The following is a 14,672-nucleotide window of genomic DNA, read 5'->3' on the forward strand; positions in this document are numbered from 1 at the left end:
GGAGGCCTCAGTGGCCCTTGAGGGGGTGAATTACTCACCCATTACCCCCTTTGCTCCCTGCCTGCCTCCCGTGAAGGAAGGCTCTGCTCGCCCTTGCCCTTCCCAACATGACTAGTCTAACTCTTGAATTATTTTATCCTTGGAATTTGAGGCTTTTTCACACGTGTTGAGGAAAAACGGTTTTCACTCTGTCACCGTCCCTCACAGATACTGCAGCTCACTAAGTGGCACACCAGCACCACACAACCGTGAGTTTATGCCCGTGTTACAGATGGGAGCATTGAGGCTTGACTCTTGTTTAATTACATGCTCAAGGTCACAGGTGTTCAAAGCTGGGAGGACAGGCTACGACAGCAAAGAGTAGACTATCAATATGGACAGGATGATTTAGGAAGACTTCAGGCAAATGGAATCATTGCCTCTGAAAAACTTGAGTCTTATATCCAAGGTGCTACTAAGCTCGCTCTGAACCCTGCTCCCAAACTCTCCCCGCTCTGGCAGAGGCAAAGGCATAAGAAGGAAGTAAACTATACAGGGACAGGATTTCCCTGGCACAGGACACCACAAACGCTTTCATATTTATTATCTTTGAATAGAGGAAGTCGGCACTCAGAGAGGCTAACCAACTTGTCCAAGGTCACCCAGGAGCCTGCAATCAACCCAGGGCTCCCGCCTGACCTCCATCAGATGGGCAGCGCTCCCGCCAGGGAGGGCGCGTGCTGGCCAGCCCGGAGCGGGTGAGATCGCCCCAGCCCGCCTCTGCGCCCACTCCCCTGTGCGCCGTGCTGGCAGAGCGGCACCCCCGCTGTCCCTGGCGCCCAGTGGGGGCGGCAGCGGGCAGGGCAGCGGGGACCACCGGGGCTGGGGGCTGTTGATCCCGTGGAGTCCGGCTCGGTTGGGGAGAAGAACCATGCGCGGCGAGCCCAGGTGATCCGGAGCTGGGGTCCTGCGTCCACAGCCCCTGGCCCGCGCCTCGAGCCCGCCGGCTCCCCAGCGCGGGGGCTGGAGCCCGCACCCGAGGGGGCGGTGGGGAGGGCGCAGGCAGCTGCTGGGAGCGCAGCGGCAGCGGCGGCGGCAGAAGCTCGGCTCGGCGGCTGGGGGTGGCCGCTTGAATCTGCCAGGGCGCCTCGCTCCGTCGCCTTCGGCAGCGGGTATGTGCGGCAAGTGCGCTGGGGGTCGGGACCCCAGGAGCCCACGGGTGCCGGTGGGGACGCGGCGGGGGCGGGGCAGCACGACGGGGTCGGGGGCTTGGGGGTTCAGTACTCAGGAGACCTGACTTTGCGGCAGGGTGGGCTGCGGGGCGGCTCAGGGTGTAGGTGGGCTGGCTGGTTGTATACGACGTGTTTCCAGCGTGGGATCACTGTAGGCTTGGGGCTGTTGCTTTGCACTTGTGTATGTAAGTACTTGTGAAACTGCATATGTGCTCACTGACTATACAAGGGAGGTTGTGTATGTAAAGATTTGTGTGTGTGCGTGTTTGTAAGAGAAAGCACGCACAGGCTGTGCATCCATAGCCAAGTGTGTAACTGGATGTGTGTGTGGACTGTATGGCTGGTCCTTGATGTGCAGCCCAGAGACTGTGCTGTGCATGCGTGTGTGTGTGTGTGTGAGAGAGAGACAAGATAGTGTGTCTTGAGCGTCCACTTGGATGTGTGTGTATATGTGGCCACGAGTGTGTGGGGCTGCATAAAGCCTTGGCGGTCACTGCTGGTACTCGCAACCATCCTGCAGTTGCCTTTCACAGAATCCCAATCCCAATTTCAGATGCATCTCCTCACAGCTTGCTACCCTGTGCGGCACTGTGCTGTTAGTTGCCTTTGAAAGAAGCGACTGTTGATACAAGGAAGTGGCAGCTGGCAGAGGTGAAAAAGTGGTAGGCATGAGCTTGTCTTCCTAGAGTTCAATGTTAAGAAAAATCTTGGCTTGATTTCCATTTGGTCCAATCAAAGGAAGAAATAGAATGCTTCTTAGGGTATAGGTTTGACATGAACCGAAGGAGGCTTTTGATGGAAGGACACTGGTTCGAGTTTGCCCTCCCTGTCTTCTATCGCTGGGATGGATTCTCTGGCCCTTAAAGCTGTGGGTGACTGTGGTGGGCAGTAGTGGATATTTACCCTGTCGCCGGAATGGAACTTCAGCATCAGTGACCAAGGGAGATGTTGCTGCGTGCTCCTGGTGAGCACGGGTTTTGAAGGAAAAGGATGTGGGTGGTGGATGCAGTGCCCTGGAAACAAGGAAAAAGTCAGGGCAGGGATGAGACCTGCAGAGTTCTGAAGAGCAGCTCTCACCTAGGAAATATACAAGTGTCAGGAAAAAAAATTAGTAAAAAGTAAAGAGGTTTTGCCGCGTTAGCAAGTCATTTCTTAATCATGTTTATTTTCCTCATGCAGTCTCATCTTAAAATCTCTCTTATGTTTGCATCATTCCCTCCTGTGGGAAATATCCTTATTATAATAATTATTATAGAGGAGAGCTACAGTCATCATTTAAATGCTAGGAGAACTGTAGCTCACTGAAGCTAGCAAGAGCTTCAGGTAGCATTTAGTCCAGCTCATATGGAGCAGAAGGAGGCCCCAGGGCCCAGAGGACAGTAGTGTGTCTGGTTCCTCTGAGTTACCTGGATTTCAGTCCTGATGCTGTTCCTTCTGGGGGCAAAAGCATCCTTGAAGCCAACAAATCAAATGTATATTCTTTCACCCTGCTCTTCTGGACCTCCCTGATTCTGTTCATCTCCTCATCTCCTTCCCCAACTTCACAGACTAAAGGACAGCACCTGAAATCCAACATAAGCATCCTGCTACCCCAAGCCGCCTCCTGATTTTTCCACCTGTGATTGAACACCACCATCCTCTACATCACCCAGGCTGGGAAGTGAAGTCACCTTTTTATTCCTCCTCTTCCTTCATCAGTAGCTGCCGTAGTTTTCATCAATAGGCAGGTTTTATCTATTTTTCCCTCAATACCTCTTAAATCTATTTTGTTTTTCTGTTTCATTCCCACTGCTACCACCTTATCAGGTAAGGCCCTTATTTGGGAATTTCTGGAGATAGGAATAAATATAGACTATGATCACTGAAAAAATGCAAAGCAAATACATGAATTGAACACCCTTGATATTATCACTATCTGACTAACAAGTTAAATTAGTTTTTTGGAAGAATCTGGAGGATGGCTTTAGCATCATTGTGTGACATAGATCAAATTTCTTTACCTTTCTAAGTCTCGGTTTCTTCAACTGTGAAATATGATGAATGATTTCAACTAGAATCTAGTCACTAGATCATTTCCAAGGATTCTCTCAATGCTAGAATTCTCTGATTGCCATTGATGTTCTTGTTTGTAGCAGGAAACATTTCACCTAATTTCTTATGGTTACCTTCTGATATTTAACCAATCAATTTGTTGATATGAAAATTCAATCTTCCATATCATTGCTTTTTTGAATATTGAAAAATGTGTCCAGCCTTATTAAGCTAACTTCACACCATGCAGTAATTCAGGATTTCTTGGCACTATTGGAATTTTGAGCTCGATAGTTCGTTGTTGTGAGGACTGTGCTCTGCATCATAGAATGTTCAGCAGCATCTCTGGCATTCATTAGATGCCAGTAGCAACTCCTACTTGTGACAACCAGAAATTTCTCTAGGCATTGCTAAATGTCCCGGAGGGTGGGTGGGCAAAATACCCCTCCTCCCACCACTCCATTGGAAAACCACTGCTGTAATTCAAACACGAGTCTTGTAACCTTGTATAGAAACATCTTACAACAAAGTTTTTAAATAAATAGATGAATTGCTGTGTTGCTAGCTGCCTTCCCACCCGCTTCCAACTTTACCACCCTCACACATTTACCTTTATCCCTCCTGCTTTTCACTGCCTTGTTGCTATGCCTGGAAATGCTCAACATGCTGCTGAAGGCTGAGAAGCATTTGGGAGGCAATATAATAATAATCTTAATAGCTCACATTAATCTAGACCTTGATATGTGCCAGACACTGTTCTAAATGCTTAATGAGAATGATCTTATTTAATCTTCATTAAGAATCCTATGAAAGGATTCATAGGATACACACTTCTGTTACTCTCATTTTAGCAATGCGGTAACTCAGACTTAGAGAGGTAAAATAATGTGCCCAAGTTTTCTCAGTTATGGATCAGTGAAGCTGGGATGAAATTGTGTGTTGTCTGATTCCAGAATCCATGCTCTGAACCTCCATATTACAGTGCCTTGCATGAACGGGATCTTGGTATTACAGGGTGGAAAAGCACTTAGGTATCCTCAAACCCGGTTGTATATCCAAGTCTCCCTCTAGAAAACAGGCTAGAGACTATGAGGTTGTGCGTTGTGTTCAGCTGAAATGTGATTTATCTCATTTTTATGTCTTCACCCCCTCTCTGTTATTCAGAAATAGCTCAAAGGCATATGCAGAGTGAGAGGGGTGCGGCAGGGTTGGGTAATGGAAAAGTGGGGAGGTGCAGGGGAGAGGAGGGATGGAGAAAGGAACAATGAATTATACCTTTATTTTTCCATTAAGCTCTCCTTACCATCAATCTAAACTTTAGATATTTCTTCTCTTGTCAAAATTAAAGTTGCCATTTTTTTTTAAAAAAGCTCTGTCTTTATTCTTCTTGATTTGCCCCTTGATTCCTCCATTCTGCATGCTGTTGACTTTTTTATACTATTGAGGCAGTAGAAAGTAGTACAGATTTGAACAGAGGGAAATACAATGTAAATGGCTACCAAGTAGACTTATTCATAGGGCTAGCCTTAAATATAGTCTGAGTAACAATGACTGCCTTACCATTTACCAATTACTAATATGCTTGCAAATCTAAGGCACGTCTAAAAAGGTTGACTGGTTTTTTAAGACCCTATGTCAACAAATTCACAGGTTTGGTAACTGCCAGTGAATAAATGATAGAGTGCTGGCTTTACCAGCCTCATGGTTGAGTTAAGACAGTGGTTCTCAAACTTTCATGAGTGACAGAATATTTGGACTGTTTGTAACACAAAGGATAAATGGTTGAGGGGATGAATACCCCATTTTACATGATCATGATGTGATTATTTCACATCGCATACCTGTATCAAAACATCTCGTGCACCCTACTATGTACCCACAAAAATTACAAATTAATTTTAAAAAAATTTTAAAAAAACACAGATTGCTGGTCCCAAAGTTTCTGATTCACCTAGGTTAAGGTCTGAGAATTTACATTTCTAATAAGTTCGCAGGTGATGATGTTGCTCCACGTCTTGAGACCACTATCTGAGAACTATTGGGTTAAGACCTAAAGAACAAAAATGAAACTCACAATCCAGCCACTTGGATTTTTGGAATGAAAATATATCTGATTTTAAGATAACTAAACATTTGGATTAATGAGAATCAATGAGTGGAACAAGACTGAAAGGTCAATAATTACTAGGGATGAATTGACATTTCTTACTAAGCATCTAAGCTTTGCCTCTTATTTTGAGTTTCAGAAAAACCTTTGCTTTTTCTCAGCAATTGTACTTCTAGGTTGAATTAATTCTGGTCTTAGAGCTTGTCATGTTCCTTGTCTTCACCTACCCCCACTGCTACCTTAATTTGGATGATAAATTTCCTCATTACTCACAGAGTAATCCAAATCAAAAGTCCTTTAATATCTTGTCTACTGCCAGATAAATTCTGAAGAGTCTCTCTAAGTTAAGAAAAATATATTATCTGTCCATGAAGTTTGTATTTCTTTCCTTTTCAAATCCACATTAGCACTATGGAGAAACCCAACAGAAATTTAAGTCTGCATATTTACGTAGAACTAATTTAATGTTTGATATCTCAATCAGAAAGTTTCTTTTAAAACCGAATTTCAAATTCAATCAACTCTTTCCTTTTTCTTGAATATTAGCTTCTTTTTTTTTCATGATCACACATTCCCCATCCAAGCAAGATGTCTCTAAGCACTTGCTCAGAAAGATCTGTTCTGAAACTCAGCTTTAGTTTAAATAATGTTTATTGAATATCTATCGTATGTATATTTCGTGCACCTAGTCTTTGATTTTTCTAGGAACTTCTGAGAGAAGTATTGTCTCTCTCATCTACAGATGAGAAAACTAAGGCCTAGACACTTAAACTCTTGTATTAGTTAGAAGGCTAGGTGTATTAGTAAATATATTTATTGGTTATACATAATAAAAGCCAATGCTGGCTACTTAAACAAAAAATTGGGATTTATTGAAAAAACAATGGTGCTTTCATGATGGAGTTAAGGAACTGGGCTCCAGGAAGGATGGGAAAACAGCCAATTCTAGAAAACTCAGCTCCTGGAGTTCATGACCCTTTCCACATTGCTTCTGCCATTAGTTTGACACATTCCTAGGAGTCTGTTCTCTTAGTTCAGATTCTCAAGAAAGAGAATCTGATTGGCTCAACTGTTTATGACCAAGAAGTCATAACAGAAGCATAGTTGCCACAGGCTCATCTTGTGGTGGTGGTAAAGTTTTCCAGTGACAAGTGGTGTAGTGGATGCCTGAATAAATGTCCCCTCCTATCACACAACTAGTATGGCAAAGACGGGATTTAAATGCAGGTTTGACTTCAAGGCCAGTATTTTTCTTCTTCGAAAGGGATGTTGGATGGAGAATCACATACTGTGGCTTGTAATAAAGACGATCTGCCTTTCTTTTTGAGGTTCCCCCACATTAGGCAACCCAGGCACAACATCCTGATCCTTCCATTCGTGCACCTCTCTTCGACTCTGATACTTCAGTGGGCACATCCTGGCTCCCCTCTGTCCACCTGGTTTCTGTGTCATGTGGCCTGGCTTCTCATTCTGCTCATGTTTGTCACATCTGTTCACCTAGCACGACTCTAACTCACAGATTGTATCTCATCTTCAACCCGCACAGTAGGTCATCACTGAATGCCAAGCACCTTCATGAGCATTGCTGAGAGCTCTGTATCTCATTTAACTTTTCTAAAAACTCTGTTGTTGCCCTTTTTGAGGCTTATTTTCCAATATTTTATTATGAAAATACATACTTAAGGGACAGGTTGAAAGAGCTATATAGTGAACACTCATATAGTCACGAAAAAGATTCTGTAATTCTAATTTTACCATAGTTGCTTTGTCATATTTCTGTGTATCTATTCACCAATCCGTTCTTTGGATGATTGCAAAGTTGTTGTTTCTTATTCTTACTTTTATGTTGGGGAAACAAACCAAGACAGGTGACATGACCGGTCCAAGGCCACTCATGAGGTGGTAATTGGGCTGGTACTTAACACTGGCAGTCTGAATCTCCAAAGCACCTTCTTTTTTGTTTTGTTTTGTTTTTGAGATGGAGTCTTGCTCTGTCAACGAGGCTGGAGTGCAGTGGCGCAATCTCAGCTCACTGAAACCTTAGCCTCCTGGGTTAAAGTGATTCTTCTGCTTCAGCCTCCCGAGTAGCTGGGACTACAGACATGCATCATCATGCCCGGCTAATTTCTGTACTTTTTTTTTTTTTTTTTTGAGACGGAGTCTCACTCTGTTGCCCAGGCTGGAGTGCAGTGGTGCAATCTCGCTCACTGCAAGCTCCGCCTCCTGGGTTCATGCCATTTTCCTGCCTCGGCCTCCCGAGTAGCTGGGACTACAGGCGCCTGCCACCACGCTGGGCTAATTTTTTGTATCTTTAGTAGAGATGGGGTTTCACCGTGTTAGTCAAGATGGTCTCGATCTCCTGACCTCATGATCCGCCCACCTCGGCCAATTTCTGTACTTTTAGTAGAGATAGGGTTTCACCATGTTGGCCAGGCTGGTCTCGAACTCCTGACCTCAGGTGATCCACTAGCCTCGGCCTCCCAAAGTGCTGGGATTACAGGCATGAGACACCGAGCCCAGCCCTAACCACCTTATTAACCACCAAACAGCTTTGTCTCCCCTGTAAGGGGAGAGGGAAAGACTCACTAAAGTTCAGGTAGTGGCAGGGCAATGTCCAGTGCCCAGGTCATCTGATTCTCAAGCTCCCATAATTTCCATTACATTGAGCCACAAAAAATAGTCCACCTTCCAAGTAGTAGTGTTTCTTTGCTCCCCCAGAGATCAGCAGTTTTGGTATTTTACAATCTACCTTACATCTCTGGAAAATCTGATTTTTGACACAGATGATTTCATAAAACGAATGCACTCTTTCTTCCTTCTCAACGTTTCAAAATGGTTTATGAAAATGACAGACTGAGAAATTATCATTTTGGATAACTTTTTGCAATGTTCAGAGGACTTTCACATAAGGTATCTTATTTGAACTTCATGAATAGTAGTGGATCTATAAGACAGATGGGCTGGATATCTTAACCACACTGAACAGCTATAAACCTGGGGCAAAGTGAGGAGCTCAAAGTCACATGATGCCAAGAGCAAAATTGAGCCTTAGTTAAAAACGTATTGTCTTTCAAGTGCTGGTAGACATTCTGGAAGCTTTGAGAAGCTAAATAAGTAATAGTAAATTAAGCTGGGAGAGCTGAGATAGGGGATCATTGAGATCTGGGTTTGTGTGCGTGTGTGTGTGGAATAACTTAGTGGTTAAAACTCTGGGCTCTGGAGTCACTGTCTGGAATTGCTTTGGGTGGCTCCTCTTTCCTATGCCTCAGTTTCTTCATCTGTGAAATGAGAATAATTGCAGAATGTCCTGATAGTGTGAAGTGAAGGTGAATGAGGTAATACAGGTGAAGGGTTAGGTTCTTGGTCTGTTATAAAAATGTGCCATTGCTCTTCTTCTGCTTCTTCCCCAGGAGCCCTTTCTTCTGTGTTAAACGGACCCCTCTAAAGTCTATGGGTATAATTTTATTTTTTGTTCCAGGGGTTGGTTTAGAAACTCTTGGTAGGAGATTGTTGACAGCAGCCTTTGGGGAGGTGACATTTTATTAGTCTAGGAAAAATGTAGATTTTGCTCAAGCATTTTCATCTAAGAGGCTGTAAATAGCCTACCTCTTTTGAGATTGCACTGGCATGTTTAATTGGATATGATCATTAGCACATGATATCTGAAATGGAGAATTCTGTATAAATGGTTTCCTAATCCAGGAGGTTCAGAAGAAATAGCATAGAGCAAGGACAGCATGCCTGCAGAAACCTTTCTCCTGGCACGCAGAGCAAATACTAGAATCCAGGTCTCTCAGCCAATGAGGCATTTAAACAGATACAGAAAACTCATTAAAGAGGATTTCAGAAGGGTATACTCACCTGGACAGATTGCACTCCATCCTTGCAGTGTCTCCTGAACTGCTCTCCAGGAATCATCTTCATCAGAATCACGGGGGCATTTATGATTCAAAAATGCTTTGAGGCAGGGCGCGGTGGCTCACGCCTCTAATCCCAGCACTTTGGGAGGCCAAGGCGGGCAGATCACGAGGTCAGGAGATCGAGACCATCCTGGCTAACACGGTGAAACCCCGTCTCTACTGAAAATACGAAACAATTAGCGGGGCGAGGTGGCGGGCACCTGTAGTCCCAGCTACTCGGGAGGCTGAGGCAGGAGAATGGTGTGAACCCGGGTGGTAGAGCATGCAGTGAGCTGAGATCCGGCCACTGCACTCCTGCCTGGGCGACAGAGCGAGACTCCATCTTAAAAAAAAAAAAAAAATGCTTTGAATGTGGCAGTGCCTGAACCTACAGTTTTCTGTGTGATTTTTAGATATAGTAATGTTTGAGAACCACTGCTGTCAACAGCATAATTCTGTAACACTCAAAATACTAGTCGTAAAGAGTTAATTTAGATGAAATGCAAATTTTGATTTGACCTGCTCCCAATTGCAGACCTCTGAAATCAGTAATGACAAGACCTTTTGGGCCTTTTCAAGCTCAGCCTTCAGAGGCTTATCCTATATAGAAGAGGAATAATTTCTGTAGCCACATCCCAAAGTAGGGGAGATGGGCCACTAGGTGCACAGCTGCCTTTGTGAAGAAGCAGAGTAAGAAATATCTACCCAGAAATTATTGGGACACAGGAAAGGTGGAACCCACCTTATTACAACAGCTGGCTAACATCATACTGTGAACTCATTGAGCACCTGCTTTATAAGTGTTCATTTTCTATTTTTAAATTTTTCATCAACCTTGTGAGGTTGTTGGTATGTTTATCCCCATTATACAGATGAGGCTGCTGAGGCTATGAAAAGTCAAGTAATTTGCCCAACATCATATTGGTAATTAATAGAACTAGGACAGATTCCAGGGTTGTGGTTTGAATCAGGGGTTGGCAAACTATCTATCCCACTGCCTGTTTTTGTATGGCTTGCAAGCTAAAAAATAAATGTTTACGTTTTTAAATTGTTCAAAAAAATCAAAAGAAGAATAATATTTTGTGACAAGTGTAAATTATGTAAAATTCAAATTTTTATGTCCATTTATTTAGTTTTATTGGAACACAGCCATGTCCATCATTTATGTATTGTTAATGGCTGTTTTCATACTACACAGCAGAGTTGAGTAGTTGTAACAGTGACCTTATGCTCTTGACAGCCTAAAATACTTGGTAAATAGCCATTTACAGGGAAAAAAAAAGAGCCAACTCCCACTTTAAACCATTATGCCAGCATTTCTCAAACTTCAGTCGTTTGAGTTTTACTCCTTCATGATTCTTGCCACCTTTTCATACCATCTGGAACATTAACTGTGTAACATTTTTCTTTAGATCAATTAATTTTCCTTAAATAAATTTATTTTATAAGGAAACAAAATTGAAAAGTGAAAACCAGTACCAATTGCAAGAAATAGAAGATAACTGTACAAACAAATACAATATACCAAGAACAATGTATTCATATTATATTTCAGCTAAATAGCTGGAACAGACAATGTTGGTGTTGCTTCATTTCCCTGTAGTTCCCCTGACCATTTCTCTGTAAGCCGTCAGACTTCCAATGATGAACCTGCAACATTTTTGGAGGGCTGCTCTCAGTCTACTGGAATCCCCTTTGCACACAAGCACAATAAATTGGAGGTGCCTGAGAATCCAAGTTCCACTTTGGATAGCTCTAACCAACAAATTGTGGGTGCAGGAGTATCCACACCCCACCATCCTACCCGCTTGTCTGGGAGAATTCTGAGGCATATGTTTTACACCATTTCCCAAAGCTTCCCTGTGAGATTAAGCTTCAGTGGCTTAATAACACACATTTTATTGACTGTGCCTTATTCCGTTTTTTGTATTATTATCCCATATCTGTGTACTGGCACCTGCCAAATTAGTAATGTGTATTTAGTCCTTATCAAGAGTTCCGCTTCTTGGGGTCCCAACTAAGACAATAGTGTTTCCAGAAAAAAAACCTGTGAGTCTGAGACCTATTCTTCCTTTAAAAAGAGAGATTAGGAAATAACAGGAGGGTTTTCATAGATAAACTAGCACCTATTTGAATCCTTTAAATCAACATAAACAGTAACTAAAATAGAAAATTAAAAGGGAGCACGTTTTCTTGCCATACGATCTGATGAGTACTTAATGCTCTAGATACCTACTGCCTAAGACCATATCCTTTCTCCAGTGGGATGTGAACCACACTTGGAGAACTGCTGTTTTGCCACGGTGGTTCTCAAAGAGTGGTCCCTGAACCACCAGCAGCAGTAATATCTGTGAATCTGTTAAAACGTAGATTCTCCATTCTAAATCTACTACATCAGAAACTTGGGGGTAAGGTCCAGCCTTTGTATTTTTACAAGCCTCCAGGTGATTCTTATGCATGCCTAAACTTGAGAACCATTGCTCTACAATAAACAGCCTCTTAGTTCTGTTCTTGTTGCATTCCTGGATTTCCTCAGAATTCAGAATCACCCAAGATTTGTTTATTTCCCTCAAACGTGACTATCTGATGGCTTTCTGGCCTCTAAGCCTCCTACTGAGGTGGATCCTTTCACTTGTCAAGGCACACAGATCAATAATTGGACAGCACTGATGATTGAAATGAATTACCTCACAGTGAGTCTCAAACTCCTCGTGAGCCTTGCACCCATTTCTCCTCTGGAGCCACAAAGACAAGGCTAATTATTCCTTCTCTAATTATTGAGTAGGACTTTCAGACTATGCCATGCCATTTATTCTCAGATGCTTGCTGATCACATACTATATCTCTTTTCTCATATCATTTGTGGTCAAATAGCAAGGGAAATGTTAATCAAGTGATTCCAAAAGCACATGAATTAATGACTGAATTGTCTCTTTTTTTCCCATGAAATTTCCAGATTCACACTTAATTGGTCCTGTTTTCTTGGGATCTCATTGTATTCTTTGGGGAAAAAAAATCTCTCTTTTGGGGAAAAAAACCCCTGATTTCTAGAAACACTAGATATATCCCATTCAGCACAACATGAAATGGAAGTGTATGTTACCCCTTTATTTTTCCTGTAATCCATTCCTCTTAACAAGAGGTAGATTGGGTATGCCTTTTAAATATCCTTTCATTGGTTAAGGGCTGTTTTATGTAATAGTTTTTTCACAAAGGTGCTAAACTTACCAGCTGTGATATGTTTATTTACCCAGCTGAGAAATGTGTGTTTACTTTGAAACAAGTTAAAAGCATTTTGCATCCTAATTGTACTTATCAGTATAGGTGTATTTCAATTATAACAGAATTGGTGTCCGTATTGGATATTCAGTTATGCAAATGAAATGGCTAGAAACTTGTAATTTAGGACTAAATCTTTCTAAATGACTTAGTTCAAATGACATTTTTACTACCAGCATGTGAAACACACGCTTCTTTTTTTCTTTTTAATTGTTTGTACACATTTTCACCTGTACACTGCAATTTAGATCTGCAGATAAACAATGTGATTTTTTCGTGAGGGACTAATTGATAGGCAGAAATTCTTTTCAAGAGAATGTATCAGCTGATTAAGATTTTAAAAATTGCCAGGACAGCATCCTATAAATTCTGAATGTTTCCCAGAAAACAAAATCCAAGTAAATAGCCAAGAAGAGGATTCTTTCCTTCCATTTAGTGAGAGTATTTTCTTTGCTGCCAGTTTTCAGATGATTTGATAATTTTTTTCATACTGAAGGTCAAGAGAGTTTGGAGTACTAGGAAATCATGATCATGATGGAATTTGTAAGACTCTTTATGAGTTGCTTGCTTGTGTGATCCTGATGGGATTGTGTGTTTTAGTGCATAGGGCAGGTAGTAGGTTATAGCAGTGAGGTGACAAAGCCAACAACAAGCCTTTGTATAGGTAATTCTTATCCAGTATCTGGCCTTACACATTTCTCTTACTTTTATTCTACCTAAGGAACCTATTTGAGACATTCTACAAATTTCCTGTAACTTTAGAGAAGTTCTAATTACTTGACATTTCTCCCGTGGGTTCATCCTCTGCCCCGTTCCGTTCTGCAACTGGGAAAATTGAGATCATGAATAGTGAACAGACTTGCTTAAGAATAAGACAGTAGCAGTGTCACTTGGAGGACCTAGGTCCAGTGACTTCCCCTCCAGTGGGCCATAATCAATTATTCCATTATGTCAGGCTCCCACCCTTGATTTGGCTGTTAACATAATAATGTTTTACTTACTCCTGACACTTGTCCTGAAAGAAGAGTAATGGGATATGTCCTTTGATGTAGAAATTTAACAAATGTAGGCATACTCTATGAAGAAACATGGTCAATCCAAGCATAGTTATGCATGAATATCCATCCATGCAACCAAAACCAGAGAAAACAGAATAAAGCGGAGAAAAGCAAGGTGAGGTTACGACATATCTCCAGGTTTGCAGATGTTGGCACTGTACCAAACTACATCGATATTTCATTCCAATAGGTGGGGACTATTCACATGTGAACCCTGTGCTCACACTTCTTATAACAGAGATGCAACTACACACCTTCTGTTAACCATTAACGACTGTTCCACAGCAATATTTCAGAGAACTCTGAATCAAAAACAAGGGTAAAGATGGGATGCACTTACCTTTGGGGCTTGCCCTTAAAACTTGTAAAGCCAGAAAACCAAGGGTTGGAATGGTATTGAGTGGCATAAATAAGGTAAGCTCTTCCTCCTCCTCTTAGTATTATAAGGAAAAATCAGATTCTGAATATATCCGTCAAGAAAAAGAAGCTCAAGGGAATCTGATGGAGTTACATGTTGCTGCAATTTTACTTTTATGATGGATAAAATGTTTTAAGTAATTCCAGTGGTTTGAGCTTGTCAAGCTTGGTCTTGAGAGACTATTGAGACACGCATTTGTACTTCACATGGTAGAAGGGTTTGCTTGACTCCTTGCCCATCCCTTTTCCAGAACTTGCCATGATCTTTTTCTGATGATCTAGGACAGTTTCTCTGAAGCAGATTAGTATGGAGGGTATCATTTCTTGTCCCTTAGCCCAGATGGTAGGGTACAGCGTGACTGTCATTATAACACACTCACACCCCCACACACATACACACCAGGTCTTAATGGATTTGAATTGGCAGAATTTTTAGAAGTGACACAACTTGTACCTGAGCATAGGAGATGCTCTGAGTTGATTGTATTTTTAATTAGCGAGGCAGTGTTTTGTGAAGAAGCCAGAAATATAAGTATTCAAGATAAAAGCACTGGTTCCTTCCACATCCCCCTCACCCTATGCAATCTTCCCAGCAAGAGATGTTCCTATAATCATGGCTCTGATTAATTCTCCCTGGTGAGCCCTGCAGAAAATAGTCGGGCATAATCAA

General features: G+C 42.2%; 1 protein-coding gene across 6 annotated transcripts in view; it reads left to right on the forward strand.

The window, feature by feature from the left end:
* The first annotated feature begins 530 nt into the window (after nt 1-530).
* The window catches only part of LOC105466897 (5-hydroxytryptamine receptor 4), a 199,141-nt gene continuing 184,999 nt past the window's right edge, over nt 531-14,672 (forward strand). For 4 of the 6 annotated variants that reach the window (XR_978501.2, XM_011716069.2, XM_071098241.1 and 1 more), the window contains exon 1: nt 1,060-1,151. The gene's annotated coding sequence lies outside the window, so the exon portion shown is untranslated. Of the gene's footprint in view, nt 1,152-14,672 lie in introns of all 6 variants that reach the window. The other 2 variants (XM_011716074.2, XM_071098240.1) reach the window with 2 other exon arrangements.

Source organism: Macaca nemestrina, chromosome 6, assembly GCF_043159975.1.
Source record: "Macaca nemestrina isolate mMacNem1 chromosome 6, mMacNem.hap1, whole genome shotgun sequence".
NCBI classification, from domain to species: domain Eukaryota; kingdom Metazoa; phylum Chordata; class Mammalia; order Primates; family Cercopithecidae; genus Macaca; species Macaca nemestrina.